This window comes from Cebus imitator, unplaced genomic scaffold, assembly GCF_001604975.1.
Source record: "Cebus imitator isolate Cc_AM_T3 unplaced genomic scaffold, Cebus_imitator-1.0 Scaffold9, whole genome shotgun sequence".
Classification (NCBI taxonomy): domain Eukaryota; kingdom Metazoa; phylum Chordata; class Mammalia; order Primates; family Cebidae; genus Cebus; species Cebus imitator.
Window position 1 is genome coordinate 9,179,824 of NW_016107324.1, and position 27,270 is coordinate 9,207,093.

At 38.0% G+C, this 27,270-nt stretch overlaps 1 protein-coding gene across 10 annotated transcripts in view; it reads right to left on the reverse strand.

Moving 5' to 3' along the window:
* SEMA6D (semaphorin 6D) overlaps positions 1-20,290 on the reverse strand; it is a 594,914-nt gene extending 574,624 nt beyond the window's left edge. For 8 of the 10 annotated variants that reach the window (XM_017545312.2, XM_017545279.2, XM_017545295.2 and 5 more), the window contains exon 1: positions 19,966-20,075. The gene's annotated coding sequence lies outside the window, so the exon portion shown is untranslated. Of the gene's footprint in view, positions 1-19,965 lie in introns of all 10 variants that reach the window. The other 2 variants (XM_017545307.2, XM_017545247.2) reach the window with 2 other exon arrangements.
* Positions 20,291-27,270: the final 6,980 nt, after the last annotated feature.

The window sequence follows — 27,270 nt, forward strand, 5'->3', positions numbered from 1 at the left end:
GGTTAAACGATTCTCCTGCCTCAGCATCCTAAGTAGCTGGGATTATAGATACATGCCACCATGCCCAGCTAATTTTTTGTATTTTTAGTGGAGATGGGATTTCACCACGTTGGTCAGGCTGGTCTTGAACTCCTGACCTCATGATCTACCCACCTTGGCTTCTCAAAGTGCTGAGATTACAGGCATCTCGAGCCATCACGCCCCGCCGAAACTGAATTTTTATAATAATTCTTCCTTCTCTGCAGTTATGTCGAGTTCCAGTGGTCAAAAGTGTCCAGCCACTTTCTTCTCAAGTTGAAGAAGATTTGCAATTAATAGCTTGTGGTTAATGCTGGATATTTTATTGTCAAATTCTTTTATATTATCTATGCCATGAATATTTTTGCTTAAAATAATTAACGTCTATGTAAACATACTGGTACACAGCCCTGATTTATAATAGTTTCAGTCTCTTAAATTAATAAACAAATAGGAATGTGTGGATTTTCATGTCCACAAAACAATTAGATTGATTCAATAACTCCTAAGATGCCCAAAGTATTTTCCTTTTGTAGGGGCAGAAAGGGAGTGATGATCCCTTCCCTCCCTACTATAAAGGGCCACGGTCGACACTCTTATAACAGAAATAGGTTACCTAGAGAAGAGCATAACAAATGTTTTATGTAAACACATGAGCATGGGAGTCATATAAAGTATGAGCTCAAAGATGTGCCCGATGGTTGAAGCTTAAATGACCTCTTCATAGAGGAGAGGAAAATGGGGAAATGAATTGGCCTGTAAGAGTGGAAAGGCAGAAGAACAGAGGTTAAAGGTTGTCTTATTAGACAGATAAAGTCACCTAGACAATCTCTCAGAGCTGCCCTCAGAAGAACAGATAAAAAGTCTGTCTCGGTGTGATGATGGACTCCCAGTCTCTTCTCTTTTTCCAGTGATTGAGTTTTCCTAGTTATTTGATAAGATTTCTAGGAAGAAGATCTTAAGACAACTGCCTTTCTTTTGGAAAGAAGCTTTCTTAGATAAGAAATTCCAGAAGGAGTCCCTCCATGCAATTGGGGGTGGGGAAATAAGACGTTAGAGGGAACTTGATTCTGAGGCAGCTTCTAAGGCCTCTCAACATGTCAAAGTGCCAGTCTGTAGGTATTGCCTTCTGAGCCCTAACACTTTCAATAGTGAAAGGTGGTAGCAACTGAGTCACTTCAAACAGGCAGATCCAGGAAAAAAAAGTTGAAGAAACGATAATCCAGATTCTTTTTGAAAACAACTTTTTAAAAAACACTAAAGGATTTAATTATATAAATATTTTTTGGAGAGAGATGTCTCTGAGATATATTTTATATACCATGGTGGATAGAGTCTACATCTCAGAAATTTCTTCGTTTCAGAATTTCCTACACTTTGTTCACATTTTGTTGCCTTGGAAGTATAATTGTTACCAGCTGCGAATCTGTAAGGGTCTGCAGCAACCTCAGTTCTTGCCTTCTCAGAAGAAGGAATTCAACTAAGGGGTGTAAGGCAGAAGGAGAAACTGAGACAAGTTTTACCACAGAAGTGAAAGTTTATTAAAGAGCTTTAGAGCAGGAATAAAAGGAAGTACAGTATACTTGGAAGAGGGCCAAGAGGGTGACCTGAAAGACAGGATTACATTTTTTTTTTAACAGACTGAGTTGGTGTAGTGTATTTTTGGTTATCAAAATGCTCATATAGCTTTGGGATTTTGAATTGGCAAATATTCATGATGTGTGAAAAATCATGATACATACTATACAATCTCAGTCCCATAAAATTAGATGTTGTGCCTACAGACACACAGGACCTAGAAGAATGTGTCAAACTATAAACTGCTTGTGATTGTGACTTTGTTCTTTGCTTCTCGTGTTTTTCAGCTTCCTCTACTGTACTTAACTTTTTAAAACTTATTTTAAAAACATGTATTAAGCCCTCGTTGCTTGTAGAATGAAGTTAGTATACTCCAAAAAAAAAAGGTTAATTTTAAGTTATGCATATTTTATCACAATAAAAAAAAAAAAAAAAACAGAGAAAGATTGATCAAGTGCATGGTTTGACCCTCTGACTTGGGGTTTTATATGCTGACATGCTTCCAGGGTCTTGAATCTTTTCTCTGATTCTTCCCTTGGGAGGGGGCATGCTGTCCATATGTGCAGTGGCGTGCTGGTGCTTGGGAGGTGAGCATGTGCAGTGTGTCTACTGGAGTTGTACGCATGCTCACTCAAGGCATTCTTTACCAGTCGAATGTCCCTGGAAGGTCACATACCAGTTAAACTGCCATTTTGCCTCTTAATGTGCCTGATTGAGCCCACCCACCCAAAAAACTCCTAAGATCCTATCAGGAAGCTGCTGATCACCAGTTTTAGGTGTATCTATATATTGGAAGGCTGCCTTTCCCAGGCACTGGCTGTAACCAATTATTAATTTAGAGAGACAGTGTAACAACTTCCCGACAATCACCTGATGGTCGCCTTACATTCCTGGTGGGGTCAGGGGAGCCCTCTCCTGACCTGCTCATGCCTGACTAGCTACCTACTGTAACATAATGATATTGGAAGTTCTCCCAGGCTCTGAATCTGTCACAGACCACAGGCTCTGCGGTTCCTCTGTAATGAAAATTAATATGAGGCCAAGAAATTTCCCAAAGATTTTATTTTGGGACTTGTGCTCAAGCATAAGGAAGACAGCAGAAACTCAAGGATTCTCCAGCTGACCCCCGCAAAAAAAGCTATCAGAGGTTTTTTACTGGGCAAAGTATGGGAACTGACATCAGGGGTAAGGTATGCCAGTTGGGCTGGGCAATGTATGTGAGGAGTAGGGTATGGAAATTATCTTAAATAAAGGACTACCTGGTGGTCTGACCAGTGGCAACGAGGCTATAAATCAATTGTTCAGTACTCCTTCCTGAGGTGGGACACTCCACAACCTTGGTTTAATAATTGGATATCCTAAGGCCAGTTTCTGGAATTAAGTAAAAAGTATGTTAAACATTATGGCTTCAGTGAGGTAGTGGTATGGGTTTTGCGATTCATGGGACTGCCTGAAAGAATGCTCTAGTGGGGGTAAAGCCAAGCCCTGCCCCTACTCTGTCTCAAAACTACCTACTCTAGGAAGTAATGTTGTTAAACTGCTACTGAGAGTGAATAATGTCTGCATTATTAAAGCTATCCTTCTGATATGAATCTGAATAGATAATTTAAAAGAAAAGACAGAAATCAAGGTCATAGGAAAATTATTAATGTGTCTTTTATATTTAGTGTATTTCTATTTCTTTCTTTGTCTTGAAAGCATTATCGCTCTATTTGTTAGATAAATTAGTGCCTATGAATTTTGTAAAGGAGCTCAATATAACAGACCCATTAAGACATATGGTAGAGATGTCTGTAATGCATGCCATTCATCCGTAATGGTTTTTATTTTGAAATTCTCTTTGTAGAGTGCAGTGTTGGTTCATTTTACTTCATAAAACACTTGTGTAAGTATTGTTCTCTACAAACAAAGCAGCATAATGTAGAAACAAATTATTTGGAAGTAAATTTAAAAGACTGAAATTCCAAGACACAAAACACACATGAGCTTTCTACTAAACAGATGAACAAGGCAAGGCAAAAGACCGTTTCTCATAGCTCTAAAAAGACACAGGCCACCTTGAATACAGCTTACGTACTCGCTCTTCATGCCCACCCTGCCTTCTCCCTCTCTCTTAAAGCATACTCAGAGAAATCACGCAGCTCTCGTGAAACAAAAAATCATTAGGTCATCATATTGTTCTAGTAACTTTTTCCAAATCATTCAAGAATTACTTTGTTAAGCACAGAAACCAGGAAATACTGCGGCAGCATTCTAGGTTAACTTTTGAAATATCTTTCTTTTTATACCTATAAATGTATATAATGTATTCATATGAAGTCTGCAGGGCAATGTTTTGAAAACTGCCCTGCAGTTTTAACTCAACCTCAAAATGTCAGCCTTAGTGAAATGGTGAAATTCTATGTGTACTTTTATCCTAGAACCAGATTGAAACTTTTAATGACTTTACTACATAAATTTAAAGCTGGTTAGAATAGTACATAATTAATATTTATTTTAGTGATTCACTAGAATAAAATAGTAAAATTAACATTGACTAAAATGCTAAGAATTAAAAGTAGCACTCTAAATTTATTACAGGCTTATTTTATGCTTTTGAGTACACATTTTTCTTCCAATAGATATGTGACTTATAAAATATAATTTTCCAACCCCAGAGAAGGGTTGCCAACTCTCCCTCAAACAAGTACAACTTAAATTTATTTATCTGATTAGTTGTACCTTGTTTCCTAGTCCATTATAGTCTTATAACACTTTTCACAAACATAGTTGGTCTTCTTCCCAACAACCTAATAAAATCAGCACATTAGATACTCACAGAGTGAGAAAGCAGGGGGAGCTGAATCAAAACTTGAGTCTTGCGATTCCCACAGCCCTTTTGCCCTTTCCCTTATTTCGGGGCAACTTAAGTATACAGATAATCTTTAGTGTTGTGTTTTTTTAAATCTGTCAAACAGTATTAATAATAGTAACTTTCCTAATAAGAACTAAATGAAATAATGTATGTAACTAGCTAACCTTAGCTGAGTGCAAGCTGCACAGTATGAATTTGGTAAATGACATTTATTTGTATAATTAGACATCTTAGTTCACACACACACACACACACAAAATACTCTAGTATAAATCCTACACCTTGCTGCTGAGAAGGCATGAGAGAGGAAAGATATGTTTTAGTTTAGTAAGTGGTTCTTGCAAAGGAAGGTTTAAGGAGTGTTTTATCAAGGTAAAGTTGAGCACAGGTCAAGACAGAATAAATAAATTTCTAGCTCTTTTGTAGTTAGGTTTTCACACTGGGACTATATCTTGTTTTTGAAGGAATTGCAGAAATACTACACACATACACAAGGACCCATGTACATATCCACTTAGATATTTAAATATTCGTTCTAAAACATATTTCAAGTAAAACAGGAATGTTTTTATTTTCTGCTGTTTTAGGGGAGACATACACTCTTCCTGAAATACAGAGTTGTAAGTGGCTGGCTTATATCTTTGCCCTACTCAACCACAAAACCTACTCCACTCACCAAGACTACTTAGCAAAACACCTTGCTGGAAATGTATTGTGAATTCACAGGAACGGCAGAGTTCTCCAGGTGGTGTAATCCATGGCTGGTAATGAGAGCGGCTGAAACCATCTGTTTTCATAACTTTCTTCTCCACCTATAGGTCTATTTAACTAACCTAACAGATTTGCTTCCTCAAATATTTTGTGGAAAAACTAGAAAGAAAGAGACAAAAACAGATAAACAAACAACTGGACTTACATAGAGAAACTTTTAATGATCTTAAAGCCCAATTACTTACTGCCGATGCTGAGGCACAAAGGTAAAACTAATAAGGGAAAAGTGTAAAAGTGGTTGTCAATGTTTTTCTCTTCCACATCTTCCTTTTTCCTGTTTAGTCTTCAGACTGATGGTATCAAGGGTAGTTCCTTCCCAGGAAAGGACTCTAAACTGTGCCCACTGAAATCTCTTCCTTTAGGTGTTTCAGAGAAGCACAAAAACATTGACATATAAGTGTCCTCCCTCCTGTCAGTTTTTGTTATCCTTTGCTACCAACAGTTTGTCAAAATACTGGTGCCAAGGAAGTAGAATGAAAATTTGGGGATTTGGGTTTAGAAAAAGTTAAGTTTGAATCCCGGCTCTTTTGCTTACTAATTAATTAACTCTTATCCACCCCAAACAAAGTTTTTAAAAAATTTAATCTCATCTAATTATAAGTGTGAATCCAGGTCCCTGCTTAGTCCACCCTCGGTGTTAAAGATTCACATGGGAGTTACACATCACAAGAGCCCTTCTAAGCAGAGGAAGAGGCCAAGCTCTTACTATTTTGACCTAACTCACTTTCTCAGAGCTCTGTCTTTACAAAGCAACATGGTCTTAGACACAATGGGATCCATATTTTGTTTAATTTTTAATTGACAAATATAATTGTATATATTTACACTGTACAATATCACATCCTGACATTGAATGGTAAAATCAAGGCAACCAACATATACATGCATTATCTCACAGGGTTGTCATATTTTGTAGTAAGAATACTTAAAATTCACCCTCAGCAATTTTCAAGAATACAGTATATTAACTATAGTCACCGTTTGTACAATAGATTTCTTGAAACTATTCCTCCTGTCTAAATGAAATTTTATACCCTTTGACCAAGATCTTCCCACCCTCTGCACCAACCCCTGGTAACCACCATCCTGCTCGCTACATCTATGAGATCAATATTTTTACATTCCACATATGAGTGAGATCATGAAGTATAAGCACAATGGAGTATCATTCAACCACACACACACAAAAGTAGGAAAATCTGTTATCTGCAACAACACGGCTGAAGTTGAAGGGCGTAATGTTACATGTGTCAGGTAATACCAGCTCTGTCCTGGCACAGTAAGACTTTTGGCTCCACAAGGAAATGATTTAAATAGATCCAAAAATTATTACTAGGTTACAAATATGACATCGCTATTGACAAAAAATTGTAAATTATTTAGAAAAATTAGCAAAAAGATAAGAAATATAAAAATATAATAGAGTACTGCATAGTGTTTTTATATATTAAACAGTGTAATAATTAATGAAAGCATAGAAATACAGATCTCTATGTCAAGAGATAATTTCAAGACATTTCTAATAAATAATCCAAAACAGCCAAAGAAACTGGTAGGCTGAGAAAAGCACTTCACTGAGTCATGAATCATCAAACAAGACTTAATGCTAGGATTTTTTCCCCCTAATTTTGTTGTAGTAGTTAAATTAGAGGCTATGAATGAACTATTGTGGATTTATTTCAATTAAATCCCTCTCTCTACTCCTTACATTCAATCTTTAGCCTAGGTCTTCATTACAAAAAAGACACTTGCAAGTTCAATCTTTGAGATAAATGTAACAAAGCAAGGCAAGTTAGAATAGCAATCTATGCACATCTGTAATCCAATTTAAAAATAGAATTTGGGAGGCCATCCTAATTGTTCTTCTGATTTTCTACTCTATTCCAATGATTTCAAGACCTTACACTCACTGCATGTGAAAACTTAAAAGTGTTAGCACACAGAGAACCAGTTAAGTTTGGCTCTCTAAACATCTGGAAGATAACCTCCTATACAGAGTACAGCTTCAAATCATTACAGGCTAACATGAGAGACTCTTCTATGATGGAGAGTAAAATCTCACAGGTTAGGGAAGAACAACTGCTCTTAAAAGTACCAAAGTGATATTAAAGAATCCACAGAAGAAGCTACAAAACCACCACCACACGTACTTAAATTCAAACTACGGAAAGGGGGAGGTTTAGATTCCCCATTTGGCTACACAGATGAGCAAAGGTTTTCTGAATTTATATGTGATTTTTTTCTCAACAGTGCTAAGATCTCCTAGTATACCTTATTCAAGAAACCATTCATAATCTGGCATTTTTCCCAGTTACTCAAAATTCTAATAAAAGAAGCAGTCACACAAACCCAACTTGACAAGCTTAAGATCTTTTGTTGGTTGTCTTCTATAATTGATATTATGTGTATATTGAGAATAAACGGATGGATGCTGTAGCCTAATGCCAGTAGCTCATTCTAACATGTTTCACATTCTCTTGAATCATGTGCAACTTTAGATATTTCCAATCATCTTACTTTTAAATATTGCAGCTTACAATATGAAAGGGCTTAGTGCTGATTTAAATTAAGACATTTTACATAGCTCTGCCTGCATGCTTTCAAAATACTCAGTCAATTAACATAAGCTACCTTCCAGAGGATTTGCTTTAAGTCAGGTGGAAAGGAATATTATTTCAGAACCAAAGAAGGAAAAAAGAATATGGAATATATAGCAAACTAAATTTCTGAAAAAAAAAATTAAAACTGTTCACTTTCCCCATATTTTGGGGGGGGGGGCTGTCTTTTTTCCTGTATATATAGAGTTCTGCCAAAGATCTCTTGTGCACACAAGATTTCCTCCAAGAGGTCTCTCAAGGGATATAATGTCCAAAATGTTGCAGCCCCTTCTATGAGACAGTGGCTCAGAAAGCCTCTTTGCAGGCTCCAAAATACTGCAGGCTCAATTACCCACTGGGTGCAGTGAATGGGCAGCGCCATTAATCATTCCCAGGGCACTTAATGCCCTGAGAACAATTCTGAGTCTGGCAGCATTAGGGATGTCCAACAACTGATCTTGTCTCCAACAGCTGGGCCATGCTGCCACCTGGAGGACACCAGCACACATAGCTCCTCAGATGTCAGTTACTTCCCTCCAGTCCTACTGGACCTACAATGTGGGGGCTGTGCTGGATGAATATCCCCCCCTCCTTGGGTGGTTAACCCTGTTCTTATGACTCCAAAGAAAAAAAAAAGACATGAAATTTTCCTTTTCATTGATAAGTTGCTGTGGAGCACCTGAGGCCAATGGTGGTGGGTGAAGGCAGGTGGCCTGGGGGTCCTTGCTTTCTCTGCTGTCCTTCCACATCCTCACCCACATTGAATCCCCACCTATAGGTGAGCCTTTCCTCTTACTCAGTCATCCAGTTAATGGGGGGGTCTCACATTCTGTTCTTGAAACAAGACATTGTGTCCACCCTCAAAGTGCTCAGACTCTGGATAAAGAGGTAGACAAGGAAATAGAAGGCTGTGCTCAGTCATGATGAGTGCTCGCTCTTACACAGGGTGAGCACCACCTGCTGTGGAACCCTAAAAGGAGATACCTAAATTGGGCAGAGTCAGGGGTTAAAGGACATTAGGAAAGTCTCTCATAAGAGTGATCCTTTAGAGGCATCATGAAAAGAACCAGAGTGTGGTTCTGACATCTAGTGAGTCTATGGTCACATACACAATTATAACCACAAATCATACAAACTTTCTGATTTTCATTTTCTTCCCCTGGAAAATTTTTGTATTAATACCTATTTTATAATGTTATCAGGGGAGATAGAAAATTATGTACGTCAAAGAGCTGGGATAGTATATTGGCTCAATACCAGATCATTATTTTTGTTCTAATTATCCCAGCTCTGGCAGAAAGAGTTAGACTTATCTGGGATGAAATAAAGGGCTGAAATAGGGAAGGGATGATGCACTATAAGTAAGACAGGTGAGAAAGCAATGTGCTCTGGGGTCTTCACGCAGCACACTGTCACTGGAAACACTTCTGTTTCATCCTTCTTTTCAGGTTTCTTTGTGTCTACCTTTCCTCTTTTTATTCTGCTCTTTGTTTTTTTGGCCACTGTCCCCACTCAACACTGAAAGGAAAGTAAAAATGGCATTTGTTTCTAGAATATTAAGCAAGTTTTTAAGTTTCAGCTAATTCATGATAAGAATATTTGTATGGAAGAGAAATACGCATCTGGAAATAATTCTTTTGTTCATCAAATGTCCTTTAGGTAACTTTCTGGAGAACTTGGTAGGTAATGCTATTCTGCTAAGTGCTGACGCCAGTTGGTCCCTACAGAATACACTAGTATGTTTGAGTGAGCTGTAGTGACACCTCCTGGTAACACAAAGAGAACATCATTCAACACAAAACTTCCCATGCCTTTATAATTTTATGACCAAAGGCAATACATGAAAACACCTTCCATGTGAAGTATCTTCCTAACTGAAACAAAGTTTGTCTGTAAAGATAGATACACTCACATATTCACATATTCCAGTTGATTGCCATTTTGAAAACTGGCTGAGTTAAAGAGAGAAAACAGTTTTATTTCATGACATCAGATAACTAGTGTAATTTTCTAGAAAAGTCTTTCATCCACATACTTTGGTACTGTGTATGTAAAGCCCTACTGAACATTCTTTAAAGTTAATAAGAAGTTACTTTATTAGTATTTTTGACCTGATACTTTGTGAAATGCTGGTCTGATACTTCCTCTTGAATGCCTGGACTAAGAACACCTTGATACTTCCCTCAACTCAGCCCACTCCCTAGTCCCCACACTGCCATTTCCATAGGCCTGCCCTGGCCTGAAGTATCTTCAAATCTAGAGTCTTCCAGTCCACCTACCTCCCTGTTCTCCCTCTCAAACTCTCTAACTCTTTCAAAATGCATCTGTGTTTTGACAAGCATTTTAAAGATATTAAGTACCAGAACTAAATGATAAGGTATGTTAATAACTTAACCTTCTCTATCTCCTTAGTGACATATATATTTGACCTTGTAAAAATTGTAGCTTCTCTCAGAAATACAATTCCATGATCTTAATAGTAAGAATCTCAGCCAGCCAACCAAACCAATCATCCATCCACCCACCCACCCACCCATCCATCCATCCATCCATCCACCCACCCACTCAATATTTATTTAGTTGTCTACTGTACACTGTACTCTCTGTTAAGTATTATGGGAAACAAATGTAGTCACAACAGACATTATCCTTGTTTCACAGAATTTAAAATCTAGTCATGAAATAGAGGGGAAAAGAGTTAATCAAACAAATTTCAAATTGGGATAAGGTCTATTAAAGAAACAATAAGGAATAAAGAGTGGGGAAAAAAGAGTAAGAGGTATTCTGTAGATTGATAGAAGTCAGGGACAGGGTCTTCAAGGAAAGGATAGAGCTAGAGACATGAAGGACATGAAGAAACTATGAAGAGTCAATAAAAGTGTTTCAGACAAAGGGAATAGCACGCACAAAGGCCATGTGACAGAATGAATTGTGGTTTGTTTTTGTTTTCATAGAAATATCAAGGAAGCAGAGAGTGGCGAGAATTGAAGTTGATATATGTGACTCTAAGGATTCCATTCTAAGCGTAATGGGAAGCCTTTGGATGGTTTTAAGCAGAGAAGAGTATAATCTAATTTCCATCTTGACAAATAGCTAAAACATAAGCTTAGATACTCTTATTGGAAATACTTGAGATTACAAGTGTTTCAGATTTTAGATCTTTTTGTGGGGATTTTGGAATATTTGTAGTACACTTACAAGTTCAGCATCCCTAATCTGAAATCCAAAATGCTCCAATGAGCATTTCCCGTGTCATGTCTGTGCTGAAAAAGTTGCAGATTTTGGAGCATTTCGTATTTTGTATTTTCATATTAGGGATACTCATTTGATCCTCATGACAACCTTACAAGATATGTATTAATATTCTCAATTTTATTGATAGGAAAATGGAAGAGACGTAACCTGCCCCAAGTCTCACAGCTATTAAGAGGCAGCTCTGCTGCGACTTGTACTCGGGCAGCCCATTTTTGGAGTCCATGCTTCAAATACCATGCAACACGGCCTCTCAGATCTTTATTTCTGCAAGAGCAAGCATGAGAGGAAACTGATGGGAGGTAAGGCAATTATTCAGGCCAGAAATGATGGTTTCTGAGACCAGAAGGAGAGCAGTGGAGATTGCAAGAATTAAGTGGATTTGTCATGTCTTTTAGCAGTTAATTCTAAGAAACCTGGTGGATTGGATATGCTAGGTAAGGCACAATAGTTTTCTCTATTATGATTTTTCTATTGTGTTTATTCAGCAGACATTTTCTATGTAGCCAGAATCTTCCCATCAAATTGTCTCTTCCAAGATGAGTATATTTTCAATAGATTTGCTACATACAACAATTTATATCTCAATATCTTATAGCGCAGCTTTTTAACATGTTCATTTTTCTGGTCATTTCTATGTACAATCATAAAATTATATGATGTACTATTTATAGTATTGTTTTATTTTTCTTTTTATATCATTCATTTTACATTATCAATAGTTATTCTCTGAAAAAATGCTTTTTAAATAACGATTAACATGATTTTTTTCTGTCTTTGGGAGGTATATTGTTTCTAATTTTACATTATTCCAAGAAACTTCCTTTATATAAATTTTTGACTGAAACCCAGATTATATCCTAAGGTTAAACAAATAAAAAGAGAAGTTCTAGGTCTAGGAGAATAGACTTTTTCATTGACAAATTGCATTTACCCACTTCTACACTGCATTCTACTAAGACGCAACTGCTGAAATTCTACCAAGGCTCTGTGAGAACACTTGCAAGAAGGCAGATTATGTGGGAGCAGGTGCTGGTAGACGGATAGATGTGGCAGTGAGTGTCAATGGAAGTTCTTTTCTGATGTTCTCCATTTTATCAGTGAATAGGAAGAAAGGCCTTCATCTGAGAGTGACAGTGTAGACAGAGGTACTGTCTTTAAGGAGAGAGAAGAAAGCATCACGTCATCTCCTAAGAGAGAGAATAGACTCAGGAAGCACAGTAAGATCACCTGATAACCTAAAGAACACACTTAAGATTAATGAATATAAAATGACACCATGGTTGTGTATTTCCCTTAGATATGTTCAGCTTCATGGATGTAGGCAAAGTATAAGAATGTTGGATTTAATCAGGTCACACTTCTAAATCTTCATCTCTGGTCCAGAGTGCTATGATGACCTTAGTCTAATGAATGATACTCCCTGGTAGACTTTCTTGATTCTCCATCTGTGTGTCACTTTTCTGTCTTCTCTCCAGCAACTCTATAACAGAACTATCTACTGCTTCTTCACGTACACAATTTATATTTGACTTTTAGCTTCAATTCTCCCATTAAGCTTTTCTATACTATCTCCTAAATTGAGATGTACACCTTTCATTATAGCTCCCCCCAACATCCTGTGCTAATGTGCATGATTTCATCTAAACATTTATTTGATACCTTTGATTTCTCATTGTATTCTACATACCTTCAGAGCAGCTACTTTTTCATTTCTTTTTAATACTTACTCCTTATTTCAATACCTGGCACATGGTAAGTCCTCATTCAATGTTTATTAATGAAGTTAAGTGAGGCTTTCCTAATCAAAAGATAAATTCCTTATTATAAGTCTTCATCAGCAAGAAATCAAGTTGCCTTGATCATACCCACACCATGGCCTCATTCCTGGTGAATGCACCTGACCATAAAAGGTAACAGGCCTAAGAAAAAAGTATTTAAAAGTGTTAAAAAAAAATAGCACAAGTATTCACTTCCATGTGTTGCTCGTATCCAACATTTAGTTTATTTCCTCAGCTTTAGGATGATAGGAATCATTATAATAAATACTGTATTTGTATGTATTTTTTAGATTTTCTAAATATTTTCATGATTTCAATATAACTATAAAACACACCACAAACACAAGCTCTTACAAAAAGAATGTCAAATATATATATATATTTGCAACTGTTGAAATTATGCCTTTCGACAAGGTGTCACTCTGTTTCCCAGGCTGAAATGCAGTGGCACAATCCAGCTCTCTGCAGCCTCAAGCTCCCAGGCTCAAGAGCTCCTCCCACTTCAGCCTCTAAAGTTGCAGAATGTACAGAAGTATATGACCACAACCCACTATTATTATTATTTGTGGAGACAGAATCTCTGTATGTTGCCAGAGCTGGTTTGGAACTCCTGGGCTCAACAGCCCTCCCATCTCAGCCTCCCAAAGTTCTGGGATTACTGGTGTGAGCCACCTTACCCAAACCAAGAATGTCAAGTTTAAACCCAGCAATGGAGATTCCTTCAAAAAGAGAGTTTCTTTTTAACAAATCTTTAATAAAAGATAGACATCTAAAAGGTTAATAAATTATAAAATTATTTCCTAAGTTAGATCGTTGTAAGCAGGAATTTACAGCTAATGTATCTTTGCCTCATGAGGTCATGTTTAAAACACATAATAAACAAAAATGTGCAGAATAAATGGACTTACTTCTTCATTTTTTGTTTGGTCATCCTACCTCTAGGCAGACACAGACATGGAATAAAGAAAGGCCAGTTCTGGAGCTGATAACATAGTATGGGGATTGCAGATACAATGTAATTCTCTCACTGCTTTCTTCATACACAAATTGGAAGATAAAAGAAACCTCAATTGCCATTAGAGAATAAAATAGGATTTCCACTTAGATCTTTAGAAGCAGCTATTCTTAAAAATTAATTCACTTGGTAAATTTTCAAGTTTTCGCCTCACTTTTCCTGTGTGAACATTGATCTTACGTGCTCTGGATGGAAATGGATGTTACCAAATCTTGGAGTTCACATTCACAGCCCAAGACCGAGAGTTATTCATACTGAACAAACTAGTGAGGGATGTTATCTGGTCTCCAAATCTCTTAGGGATAATTTGAAGACAAATTCTCTGCCCAAATGTTATTAATTAGATATTTAGCACCTTAGCTAGCTTATTTCTGAGAACCTTTGCAGATCAAAAGGGATGCGAAAAAGTGAAGAAAATCAAAGCGCAAACACCAATTTGAATTGAGCTGCACAATGCAGATTTGCTCCAGCACTTTGTTGCAATGTAATCTATAAATAATCCTCTGAGGTTCACTTGCCAATTAGAAATCATCACATGGCATACACCATAGATGGCAGTAGTTAATTTGCATGTCAGTGATACATTAATTTGATGAAAATTTTAAAGCTTTATGCACTATTTATATCATAATTGGAAGCATATTTAGTGTACTAATACACTGATTTTTGTTGTATCCGATGTGCTTTTTAAATGGCCAAGTTTAAATGATCATTATTTATCATTGTTTGATAGTTCGTTTCAGTTCAAGACAACACATTTGCATTTTAGACTTTAACATTAACTGTAATCAAGATGTCTGAAAAAAAAGTCATGTCTACGTGGGTGACAGAGAAGATAAAAATCAGGTTTATATCTACAGGTAGCTGGTTAGATTTGGAAGTTTAATTCAGAGTTCTTGGCCTTAGCCTAAACATGCCACCTTGGGTCAATAATTTAGTGGTAATTTAGTTTTGTGAGTTTCTTTTCTTTCTCCCAAGTTTTTGATTTTTTTTTTCTCTCTCAGTTTTTCTATAGTCAAAAAGAAGATTTTTGTGGGTGGTCTCTTGTAAGAACTGAAAATGGTTGTTGATTCAAGTACAAAGGGAAACAACCTGTGGGCCCTTAAACGAACAAATACTGTATTTACATAGACAGAATTTCAAAAGCTGTCAGCCTGGTGGGATTAGCTTGCCATGGGAATTGTCACACCTGTCAATCAGGTCTGCCAGGGTAGCAAGCAAAAAGCCAATGGTAGAGAGACAGAGTAATCAAGGAAGAGAAGAGAGGGAAGGAGAAAAGGAAAGGGAAAGAGTAGTATACGAGAGTTTCCTCTACAATGGAATCACAATAACTTTTTCAACATTTAATTCTACTCTGATATGCTCAGACTACTTAGGTTTTAGTTGCCCAGAAAATTAAAAGATTTGGTCACTGGCTTCTCTGACTGGTGCTATAACAGCGTTTTTCTAGAAACTGACATGTCATTAAAGTCAAGGTTAGGGCTTTTTTTTTGGTGCCATAGATGTGTGTATGTGTTGACTTGCTATGAGCTGATTCCTTAGGAGTCTATGGCTTCTCCACCCAGCCAGCATATAAGTATCTTTAGATCAGAAATCATGCCTCCTTTGTCTCATGTCACCTCAGCATTTGTAACATTAGACCTTAATAACTACTTGCAAACTTGATCGTATTTCTAAACACCTATTCATGTCAACTTTGATGGTCTGTCTCCTTCCACAATTGAAAAACAAAAACAAAATTAGACATTATGACAGAGAAACTGCATACATAAGTAGAATAAGGTAAGGTCATTTGGAAAGATAACACATATATGCACTCCAAGGAGTCTTACACGACTAATAAATCTCCCATGGGCTTTGAGGTTTCTTGTGCCTAAAGCAAAGAGAAAATATGATCAGTTAAGAAATCCACATTACCTCTGAGATTAAAAATACTAATTTATCAGAAAAAAAGATAGGTACCATGAGTACACAAAATCATTAATCTGCATTGTCTTTTATCTCCTCATTTCAGAAATGTTTCATTTTTATTATCCATTCAAGTTAGTCTTCTCATTACAGGAAATTTAAATAAATATTGGTTATTAAAATAAAAATCTAATTCAAAACATTTTCTTCACAATAGCTTGTGAAAGAGAAGACTAAATTTACTATTTGAATGAGCTTATTTGAATCACTTAATCAATGTGTTTCTAGTTGCATTTAGTTATGAAAATTGAATCAAACATCCTTTCTTAGTAAACATTTAATAAAAGCTAAACTCATAAAAGAAACTAAGTTTTTAAAATAAAATGTTCCCAAAATAATCATTGACAATTTCCATTTTTTCATAAATAGAACAGCACCCCCAAAAAGTACAACATAAGAAAACAAACAGAAGATAGTTTTTAATACTTATTATAAAGAAAAGTGAATGGAATTAAAGCCACCATTCAAATATAACAAAGCAAAGGGACCATGAAACTTTCTTATTTTGCCTTATGCTATATGAAGTTAGTGCCTGATTTACCCAAATGTATACTATGCACTGCACAGCTAGGACTTTTAAAGGTCAAAAACAAATTCCTCAGTGAATTTCATTAAATGAAACCTGCCCTTCTTTTCCTGTCTTTAGTCCTGACTCCAAGTTTAATAAAAGTGTTCTCCTTCTCTCTTTACCCCTCCCCCACTAATTCCCACATGCTTTCCACAGTAAGTTCTCTAACCAGACAATGCTGAAGATATTTGCACAAAAATTTATGACATAGGAGAAAAATAACAAAAGAGTCAGACAACACAGCATTACTTTAAAAGGCAATTAATTTTGAAGAAGAAAAGGGTATCAACATAAACTCAGCAAGGGCATGAATGATAGTATATAGTACAAATAAATCTCTATTTGGGGGTCCTGAGAAATTTCAGCAAGAGGTTGTTGAGTAATGAATGTTTGTAATTCATTAGCTACTATTTTAAAATGCAAAGCACACCATGACATCAATGATGTTCTTTTAAATCTCAACAAACAGACTACTACAATTAAAGCACTTGCAAAAAGACAGTACATTTAAATATAAGTTTTGATGAGATTTCAATGTTTTAATAACAATAATTTAATTTAATAACAATAATTTAATAGTTCATAATTCTATAGGAAGACATTAAAATCTTGAGATTGGTTCAAAAATACATGTGTTTGTACACCCCAACGTTTTATAAATATTTAGAAGCAGCTAGCATTTCAATTTTGAAAATTCTTTTTTTCATAGATCTCTTAATAAAGCTTTAGTGTATCTTTAAAAAGATAATTGCTATTTACTTAAAAATATATATTTTCCAAATAGAGAAAATAATAACATTTACAAGTGCTTCATTTTCTATGCCCCCTTTCCATCTTCCTTCAGTTCCTAGACAACAAAACAATGGTTCATTCTTCCTGTGGAAGAGTAAACTCAATAAACACGAATGGCCAGGGGCCTACAGCAGCGAAATTATGACTTCACAAGGACTTTTTTTTTTCTTTACGAACAAGTAGAAGGACCTTTTTCAACATATTTTAAAGTCATGCATATTTCAATGATATAATTATCTTGACAACACTAAATACTGCTGACTGATAAATGAGACTAAAATAATTAAGTTCTGTTCTTTGCACAATCAAGATTTAGTGCAGTAATCAATCTGGGTAAGAATTTGGAGTCTGGAGACTTCAGAAGATGAACAAGCTACTAACTAAAATTGGTCATGTGGGAAGATGGTTATATGAGTATACAGTTTATACATAGCTGTGAATACTTTTCATGTCTTAATCTTCATTAGAACCTGGTTGATTCATTGCTCATGTGGTCCTATACTAAATTGTTAATGGTATACAAGTAGACAAAAGAACAATTAAAAAAATAATCCATTGCAATTAGTGGGCAATACTGGTATTGAAAATGTAAAACAATATAGGCTGAAAATATAATAGTTTTAAAAAAAAAAAAAAAAAAAAACGAGATACAAATGCTGTGATGAAAGCACTGAGGTTACAAACATTATGATAAAAGAGAGAGAGAACACAATAAATATACTTTTCCACATGTTTATTTCTGGAACCGTAAATATGGTCTGGATGCCTACCCAGTTTCCATTTTTATTTTCTTCTACCTAACTCTCTATTCTGTCCTTAGAATAAATCATACAGCTTTCCATACCCTAAACAACACTCCCAATGTATGATTTTTTCCCGGTGGAATCAGACTGATGTCATAGAGAGGTGTTCATGTTAAGTACTTCTCCTGAGGGCTGGAACTCCAGGCTTCATCAGACTGATACACTTAGGAGGTCCATCAAGGATGTCAAAGTGAAATATAACCAGCAGGGCAGTTGAGTGCATTAGTAACTACTGGGATTTACAACCAACTACAAATACCACATATATACACACATATATGTACATATATACATATATACATACACACATATATGCACACATGTATATACAAACATTGTATATTTGTAGACAATATTGTAAACTTGTATATATAAATATATATTCCTATATACACATACATATATAAATCATAATAATTTAATAATCTCTCTTGTCAAGAGCTTATTCTGATTACTACCCGCAGGCCTCAGAAAAAGAAAGGGCATTTTTTTTTTTTTTTCCCAGCAAATGCATCGTCCTTTGTAGTGGGCTAAGGAATAGGCACCATGAACAGGTGATACCATTGTAATTTAAAGAATGGAAGAAAGTCAAATAAGAGAATCTACCATCCAACGAAAGGAAAACTGTATGCAGGAGAAGTCTTCTGGCATTTCCCACTGAGGATAACTGGCTCCCTCTGATTCTTGGGTACACATGTCTGCCTCCATGAACATTAGCATGCGGTCAGGGTGGGGGAGCAATGGACGTCTACACCAGTGCATGGCCATTTGTAGAGTGGAAATTGCACTTTGGTTTCAAAAATGGATTCTCCTCCCAAAACCATGCCATTCGACTACCTAAAGGCACACATGGAATAAATGCACATTCTAAAAAAAGGAGGGAGGGGGCGAAAAAATAAACCCCACCCAGGAATCTTTAAGGGAAACAGGTGCTAGCAAGAGAAGGTGGCCAGCTGTCAATAACATTTAAAACTCCATCTTCGTCACTCTGAAAACAATTTCAATGAGGGAAATAACGTGCCCTGTTTCCGAGGGTTTAATTTACTAGGCTGTCTCTGTGAATTAGAGTCAGATCTAAGTTTCGCACTCAGGAGCGGTTCTCTGTCGACTGCGATAGCCCTTGCGAGCTCGAAGTCGGTTTCCAAAATGAGCAAGCCCTTTCCCTCCCGGCAGCCTGGACCCCGCACTCTTCCAGGTCGTCACTTTTATTTACAGCCTGGTGAGCGGTGTCTGTGTCGCTCAGCCTGGCCCAAAGAACAGTCACCGCGAACAATGAGCCAGACAAGGGACCCACCCAGCGAACGCCTGCTCGCCGGCCGCGCAAGCCCGCTAAGCGCGGGACGCTCCGGGCTTCGGGGCTCTCGGTGCCCCCACCCCTTCCCCTCTAAACCCCAAGAAAAGCTAGAAGGTAGGTCATTGCCTACACCCAGGCACTCGTGCTCACCCAGCCAGCCCTGCCTCCCAGCACCCACCAATTAGCTGCCGTATCTAAAAAGAAAATCAGAAAAGCGGGGCGGCGTGGCGGTCCAGCCGGCTGCCCACCCGGATCCAACTCGCCGGGCTTGGGGGCTTGGCACTCACTTGCGGCCGAGTCCGCGGCATTTTGAAATCCCGGAGGATTTGGGGTGGGGACGAGAGGTGGGGCCAGGAGCCATAAAGTGTCTTCCGCTCCCTCCCCACCCCCGGCCTGGCACGGCTCTGGGATCGGGCAACACACAAAAGACGGGTCGTATCGGTGCCAACAACTCTGCCGCTGCCTCGGGCCACGCTGCGCACCGGAGCCGGGCGGCGGGCCTCGGGGTCGTGTCTCCGCGCCGGCCCGGGCGCGCCCGGAGGCTGGAACCTCCTGGACGCCGCCGGAGCTTCCCCGGTGCGCTTTTCGTGCAGAACCCCGTCCGCCGCTCCTCGCTCCTCAGATAAAGAGGCGGAGGCGACGGAGCAGAAAGGGAGAGAAAAGGCAAGACTTACTTGGCGGCCGAAGGCTCAGCCGGACTCCCGCTTCGGACTCGGCAGGTGTCTGTCAGCGCGGGCCCTGGCGGAAGGCGCGGGCGCAGCTCGGAGCAGGGACTCCACTTAGCGAGCACTGGAAACTCCCCTCGCCGCCCGGCCCCCGCGCGGCGCTCCGTGCTGTCACCGCTCCGAGAGACGCAGGCACGCTCCCCGCTGCCTCCTCGTCCTGGTGGGTCTCTCCGCTCTCCTCTCCGGGTCCGCCCGCTCCCCCACAGACCACACCCTGTCACCTCAGCAGCCCTCCACTCCTTCCTCTTTGACACTTCCACCGGTTACTCCTCCGTCTGCGTCCTCCCACCCCCACTCAGCCCACGTGCTCCTGCCGCTCCCTCAGCTCTCAACTTCCCCTGCCGGGAGCCCCCACCCCCGCTCTGAAAACCCTTTGGTCTCTGAGCTGGGGAAAGGTCCTGGGGTCTGCGTTCACATCTCCCCAGGCCCTTTGGTGCGCAGGACTTTGCTCTGATTTTGTCATTGCGATGGTTTAGATATATTGTGTACTACATATTAGGATTTTTTTTTTAATGAGCTACATATCACTTTTAATATTATAGAAATGTGTCCCCAGGTGTCACTTAGAGTAATCATGCAGCTGCTGTTCATTGCCCTTAGGAGTTAGATTGTCAGCCCTGCTTTCTCCATATGCAGAAAAGCCCACAAAGTTCCAGAATACCCTCTTTACCCCAATCCAAGCCAAACGTGTCATTTTTTAATGAGCCCCCTTGTTCACTGTTGTTGTTAATGGAAATATTTTTATATTTACTTTTCTCTGTTTCTGCAGACAATGAGAAGTTTCTTTCTAAGGGCTTCCCTCAGCATTCCGTTCCTAGTTTCTTGATGATGCTTATTACTCATGTGGCATTTTCCTCTTTGCATTACTTCCTCTTCTACTGGTCCTTAAATTTCTCTAGGCAGAACTTTGGTTTGTAAGTTCCTCCAGGCAGAAATATTTCATATTTCATACTCATATTCATAACTTTATCGACAGCTCCTAGTGTAGTTCTCAGCATACAGTACATATTCAAACAATGTTCAAGAAATGAATGCCCCTTAAATATGAGGCAAGCTTTGGTGGTTTTGTGTGGCATTTAAAGGAAGGAAGACCAGTTTGTATGCTTGGCCTGTATCCCAAATAATTGGTCCTATGGGAAACAAAAGTTTTTTGCAGTTAGCTGGATGATTGCTGATAGGTTCCTTTAATCTTGGAAAACAAGTCTTCCTTGTAAATGTTACCCACTTTTTCTAAGATGATTCTCAGAAAGGTTAGTAACCTGGTGGTTCCCCATGTGAAGCCCCTAAGCCTTAGAGATCCCATGGCTTTTCGCACCAGCCCAAGCTGCATCAGGCTGGTGTTAATGCAGTACTTGACTGCCCAACTACCAGCCACATGTGAAACCTACCTACCAGAACCACAGAGAGCTTACCCAACCATCTTTCCTCCAAATATAGCATTTATTTTTCCCTCCCTCTTTCTCTTCCCTTACTTACTCCCTTAAGTCAGAGTTCTAAAAAATAAAAATAAACACCTCTCAAAGCTCAGACCTCTTGTTAAACTAACTGTCTTAACTCCTAAAATTGAGAAAAATTGCAAAATTTGCAAAAAATTACTTTTTTGCACCTCTTGCCTTAGTTATTCCTGTGTCTCACACAGAGTTCCATATCTTTGGTTTCTCCATTCAAATAAATAGTCGTTAACATCTTAGACCAAAGATCAGCTAGCAGCCAGACACTGGTCCAAGCACTTAACACATAATAGCTCATTTAATCCTCAGCATCCTTATGAGATAAAGCCTATATTTTATAGATGGGGAACAGAGGCACAGAGGTAGATCACATAGCCAGTAATTAGTGGAGCAGGAATTGGATCCCTGGCAACCTGCTTCAGAGGCTGCTTTCTTGACCACCATGCTTTAAATGGCCTATCATAATCCCTTGCACCTGTAGATATTAATGAGCATTTTAAAAATAATGAATTTTACCCATCCACACTTAGCATCATAGCAGGAAAAAGAGACAGTAATGAAATGGGTAGAACTTCAGGTTACTGAGAACATATAATTGACCCCAGTACCACAAGAACTGCTTTCTGTGATGGGACTATGCCTCCTGCCTGTGGCCTGTATTTGAAACATGAGAGGGACATGGTCCATACCATGATATCAGGTGGGCAGGTCAGATCACTGAGCCTTCACGTTTGGATTCTAGGACCTCCTTCACAATCGGTGAAAGGCATCTCCTGCTAAACCAACTCCTGGCTGAGCCCACCTACAAGCCAATTTGTGTTCCTCAGGGACCCAGCAGTGAGCAATGTCAGTGCCTGTGGCAGATTGAATAATGGACCCCACAGATATCTACATTCTAATCCCCTAGAACCTCTGTTACTTTATATGGAGGAAAGTAGATTTTGCAGATGTGATGGAATTAAGAATCCTGAGATGGGGAGATTATCCTGGATTATCAGGGTTGGCCTTAAGTGCAATCATAGGTCCTTTTAAGTAGGAGGCAGAAGGAAATTTGACACACAGAAGAGGAAAAGGGAATGTGACCACAGAGACAGAGATTGGAGTAATGCAGTCACAAGCAGGACTGTACTTCCAAGAGCTTATTGAGGAAGTACAGTCCTCCTTACATATTGATTTCTGTCCAGTGAAAGTGATTTTGGACTTTTGGCCTCCAGAACTGTACTGAAATAAGTATATATATTTTTAAATCACTAAGTTTGTGGTAATTTGTTACAGCAGCCAAAGGAAATGAAAATACAGTTCCCAAATCTGGAAGGTGACTTTCAATATCTGGGGATGAAATAAAAAGATGTTTCAAACAGTTGGTCAATTTTCTCTTCTGTGGCCAATGAAGCCAATCATTTGTCGGGAGGGCAGGAGGGGAAGAGAGGAAAATTTAGCTCTCAGCATATCATATAAAAGCCTTCCAATCTAGATTTTGCCATTATCTCCAAATAATACATACATAAAATAACTGGAATACACTTACATTATTTAAAGTAGACTTGAAAATTTAGGTTTGTTGCTCACTACCCAACCATACTGCCTAAAGTACATGATAGTTTACTTTTTTTATTTACTCATATTTTATTTAGGATTTTAGCATCATTGTTTAATAGTGCTGGAATTACCTAATGCTAGTAAGAAGGAGGCATTACTAATCAACAGACATAAACTTTCAGTCAAGCAAGATGGACAAGCTCTAGAGATCTGCTGTGCCCATTGGACCTATAGGCAACAATAATGCATTAAACACTTAAAAATTTAAGAGAGTATCATCTCCTTTAAGTGTTCTTCCTACAATAAAATAAAATATGAAGAAATATCTGGTTTAATTTTAAATGTGTATTCTATAATTATCTAGTGAACATTTGCATTATTCATTATAGTTAAAAGTGTTAATCTGTTCAATGAAAAAAATGTACAAATTTCTTCCAGAATGTAATTCAGGCTCTCTTGACCTCTGAGATGCTCTAGTACATTAAATTAAGAACCTTGATAAAGGTATTAGATTTCTTTTTAACTCAAACCACCAGATAAAATATAGGACATACAGTTAAATACAACTTACAGATAAACAGCTGATAGTGTTTTACAATGAGTCCATGTGCCATGCAATATTCAGACAACAAATTGCCTCTATTTTACAACCTGTTATTAACCATGCATCGCTGGGATTTGGGAACATACCTTTACTAAGGAGTTATTCGTTATCTGAAATTCAAATTTAAGTAGGGACTTTGTACTTTTATTTGATATACTGACGACCCTATTTTTGATTCTTCAAATGCTCATGCATTTCCCATTTTAACCCTTCTCTCCAAGTCTTCACTGGGACTAATGTATGCTCATTTAAAGCAGGATGAAATGAGATTTAACCCCTCACTACTGGTCTAGGGCTGGAGATGCCTTGCTTACATAGTAGAAAAGAGGATATGATGTGACTCCTCTAAGATATATTCACAGAATCTAAGTCTATTCTGCCCATGTGAGATTTCCCATTAGGTTATACCAAATGTTCAGCATGCTACTATTTAACATACAAATAGTAGATTGGATTAGGATGAAAACTTATTTTTCCTTTTGAACTACTTTAACACCATTCACCATTCTGTGGATTCAGTACAGTAGTTCTGGCCTGCAGTAAGTAAATATTTCTGCCCCTTTTGTACTCTTTTCCCCATAACTGCTGGCAGCAAGATGTATAGTAAATATGTAAAAGGGCAAAGGCAGAGATGATAATAATTTATGTGGCTTGTATTGGAAATATGAGAGGGACAAAGTCAAGTAAATCACAAAGTTATTTGAGACTTAGTTTCCTCTTCTTAGAAATAGATCACAAACGTTGTAAAATGTTCAGCATAGGGTACTCAATCACTATATGGCAACTATTTTGGGGGCCTTACCTGCTATGATTCCATGCAACGCTTTATCCCCCAGTCATGCCTACTATGAGGATTGACACATAAGTGCTCAAAAATATTAGTTAAATGAATGAATGTATGGATATAAGGTAATTTATATGAAAATGCTATAAAATTGATGAACTACAGTAGAATTTTAAGAGGTTAGTGCTAATAGTAATAATAAGTAATAATGGGTGACACTACTGAGTCTTTGATTCTGACTCAGCTTTGGAGAGCTGCTCTGCAAGAAATGTTTGATTCTTTGCCTTTTTTATCTAAAATTTCAGTTGAGAGAGACACTGTCTACAGAACAGAAATATCTATTGATCAGTGGAAAATGTTTCACTCATCCTGTTTTGCTCAGTAAAAATTCCCATTCATTCTTCAAATACTTTTTACTATATTTCTTTCATGGCACCTATGTCAATTAAATTAGTCTTGGCCACCTTTAATAGAGAGCCCCCACTCTTCCCTGCACAGGTGGCTTTTCTTTGTCTCCTGTATCAGCAGTGCAGTTTAGCTTGCCAAAGGTAATGTGGTATCACCACAGTCATTAATGCAACGTGATAAAAGCGTCAACACCCTGCACTGGTTTTAGCTCATGATGGCTGTTGAGACTCTAGGAATCATTACTTTAGGGATTGAAAATAGAAGGTAATGGATAAAAAGTAAGCTCCTCCAGCTGAATCAACCTCCTTTAAAGAGCATTCCAAAGACGCACTCAATGAATTTCACCTACTCTATGTGCAAGGAGAGGCTAGGAATTGTCTTTTAGCAGGATACATTGCTGACTGAATACAATTGGTGTCTATTACTAAGGAGAACAGAAAGGATATCAGGCAAGTAACCAGCGGTGTTTGCCATTGACCGTTTCATTTTCCTTTCATCTTTATCTTCTAAGTCTTGGTTTATTATCCATTGGCAACTCATTGGAGGCTCTGTAAACTGCATAATTTTCTCCGCTTTTCCTTTGCATATGTTTAACAGTTTCACAAATCCACTACCTAATCTGTATGTTGTCATTCTATCTTTCTCATGTTTGGCTTACTTAATCATCTTGTAGCTGTTTGTATATTTTATTTGTATTCAATTCTAAATTACTTATACTATCTACTGTTTTCTCTAAATCTATCCACATCTTGCACTTCGACCCTACAATCATTGATTTTAAACATTTTCCCACTTTTAATCCAGAGGCTTTCAGGGTCTTTGATCCTTTGTGAGCTGAGAAAGATTACCTTGTGATATGTCTGATATTCGCTTCAAAATAATCCAGTGTTGGGGAGAGGGAAAAGTCAGTGATGTACAAATGAAACAATATTAATTACGTGTTGAAATTTTTGAAACTGGTTGATGGACAGGTAGGGCTTCATTATATCATGAATTCTGATCTTGCATGAGCTTTACATGTTAGAAGAAATACATGATTGGCATGAAGCTTTGTTTTGCAATCTGCTGTAGTGTAAATTCCTCCCCAAAATTTATTCAGAAAACTCCAAGAGGATTACCTTGTCTTTGTCACTTCTGCTTCTGGGATCTTTCACATTAGTGCCACTCTTCCAGACATTTTTCCATACATGAGTCTCAACTATTCAGCAAATTGCATATACACACACACACACACACACACACACACACACACACACGCACTCCTTTCACACAAAGTAATTTGAATAAGGTAGTCTTTATTAAGACCTATTGGACATATTTGGTGCTCACATCACATGTTACCTAGCAATGTAGAAGCCTTCATTCTTTCAGCTATGTGTGGCCTTTTGATTTAAGCATTTCCATGAGATGTAAACAGAAGTTTGGTAGTCTTTTTCTCCCTCTGTACCTTCTCTTTGATTGCAGCTGATTGGAATACAGACCTGAATTCCAGAGCTTGACCAGCCATCACAGACCATGAAGCAATACCATTAGATGGTAAAGCATCAGATAGAAGGGACCTGGGTCTCAGAAAATCACAGGAAGACCTTAGAATTCCTGGACTGTCTTACTTTTGTTTTCCTTATAAACACAAGGAAAATAAACATCTATATCATTTAAGCCATTGTCATTATGTTGTTGTTTACATGCTGCCAGACTTAATCTGGCTTGATATTCTTACTAAGGACTTTTCTTTTTTCTAAACAAATTCAATTCCAAACCCAGGAGAAATTCTACTTCCAGATATTAATAATTTACTTTTGTCCCTAACCTCATTTCATCTCATTCCTGTATCCATTCTCAGTTCCAGTCATAGACCTCTCTTTCCTCCCTGATTTGCTATCATCCAAACCAGTATAACAAAAATCTATTGCAGAGGTGAAATCTAAATGGCTTAAATATTTCATTAAAATGATATATTGACTGTTTCAGTTATCAATTGTAGCTAAAAATAACTCCAAAACTTAGTAGTAAAAACAACAATGATTGTTTTTTTCTCACAATTCCATGAGTTTGCTAGGATCAGCTCAGTAGGTCTTCTGTTCCCCATAGTGTAGCTGAGATCACTCCAGTAACTACATTCAGCTGGGAGACCTGTTGTCGTTGGAATGTCCAAGATGTCCAAGATGGTCTCATTGTGTATACCTCCTTCTCTCTGGCCTCACATTATCCTGTTGTCCAGCCTGAGATTCTATGCAACATGGTGGCTCGCTTTCAAAAGAAACAAGCTGTAATGTGCAAACACTTATTAAGTCTCTCAATGCATTATGCTAGCTAATTTTCAATTAGTGAAAGTAAGTAGCATGGCTAAGCCCAGTGTTAATATAAGAAAAATATTCACAAGACTGCGACTATCAATAAGTGTGGCTCATTTGGGCACATCATTGTCTTCATCAGTGATAGGCTAAATCAAAAATTTAGCAAATGAT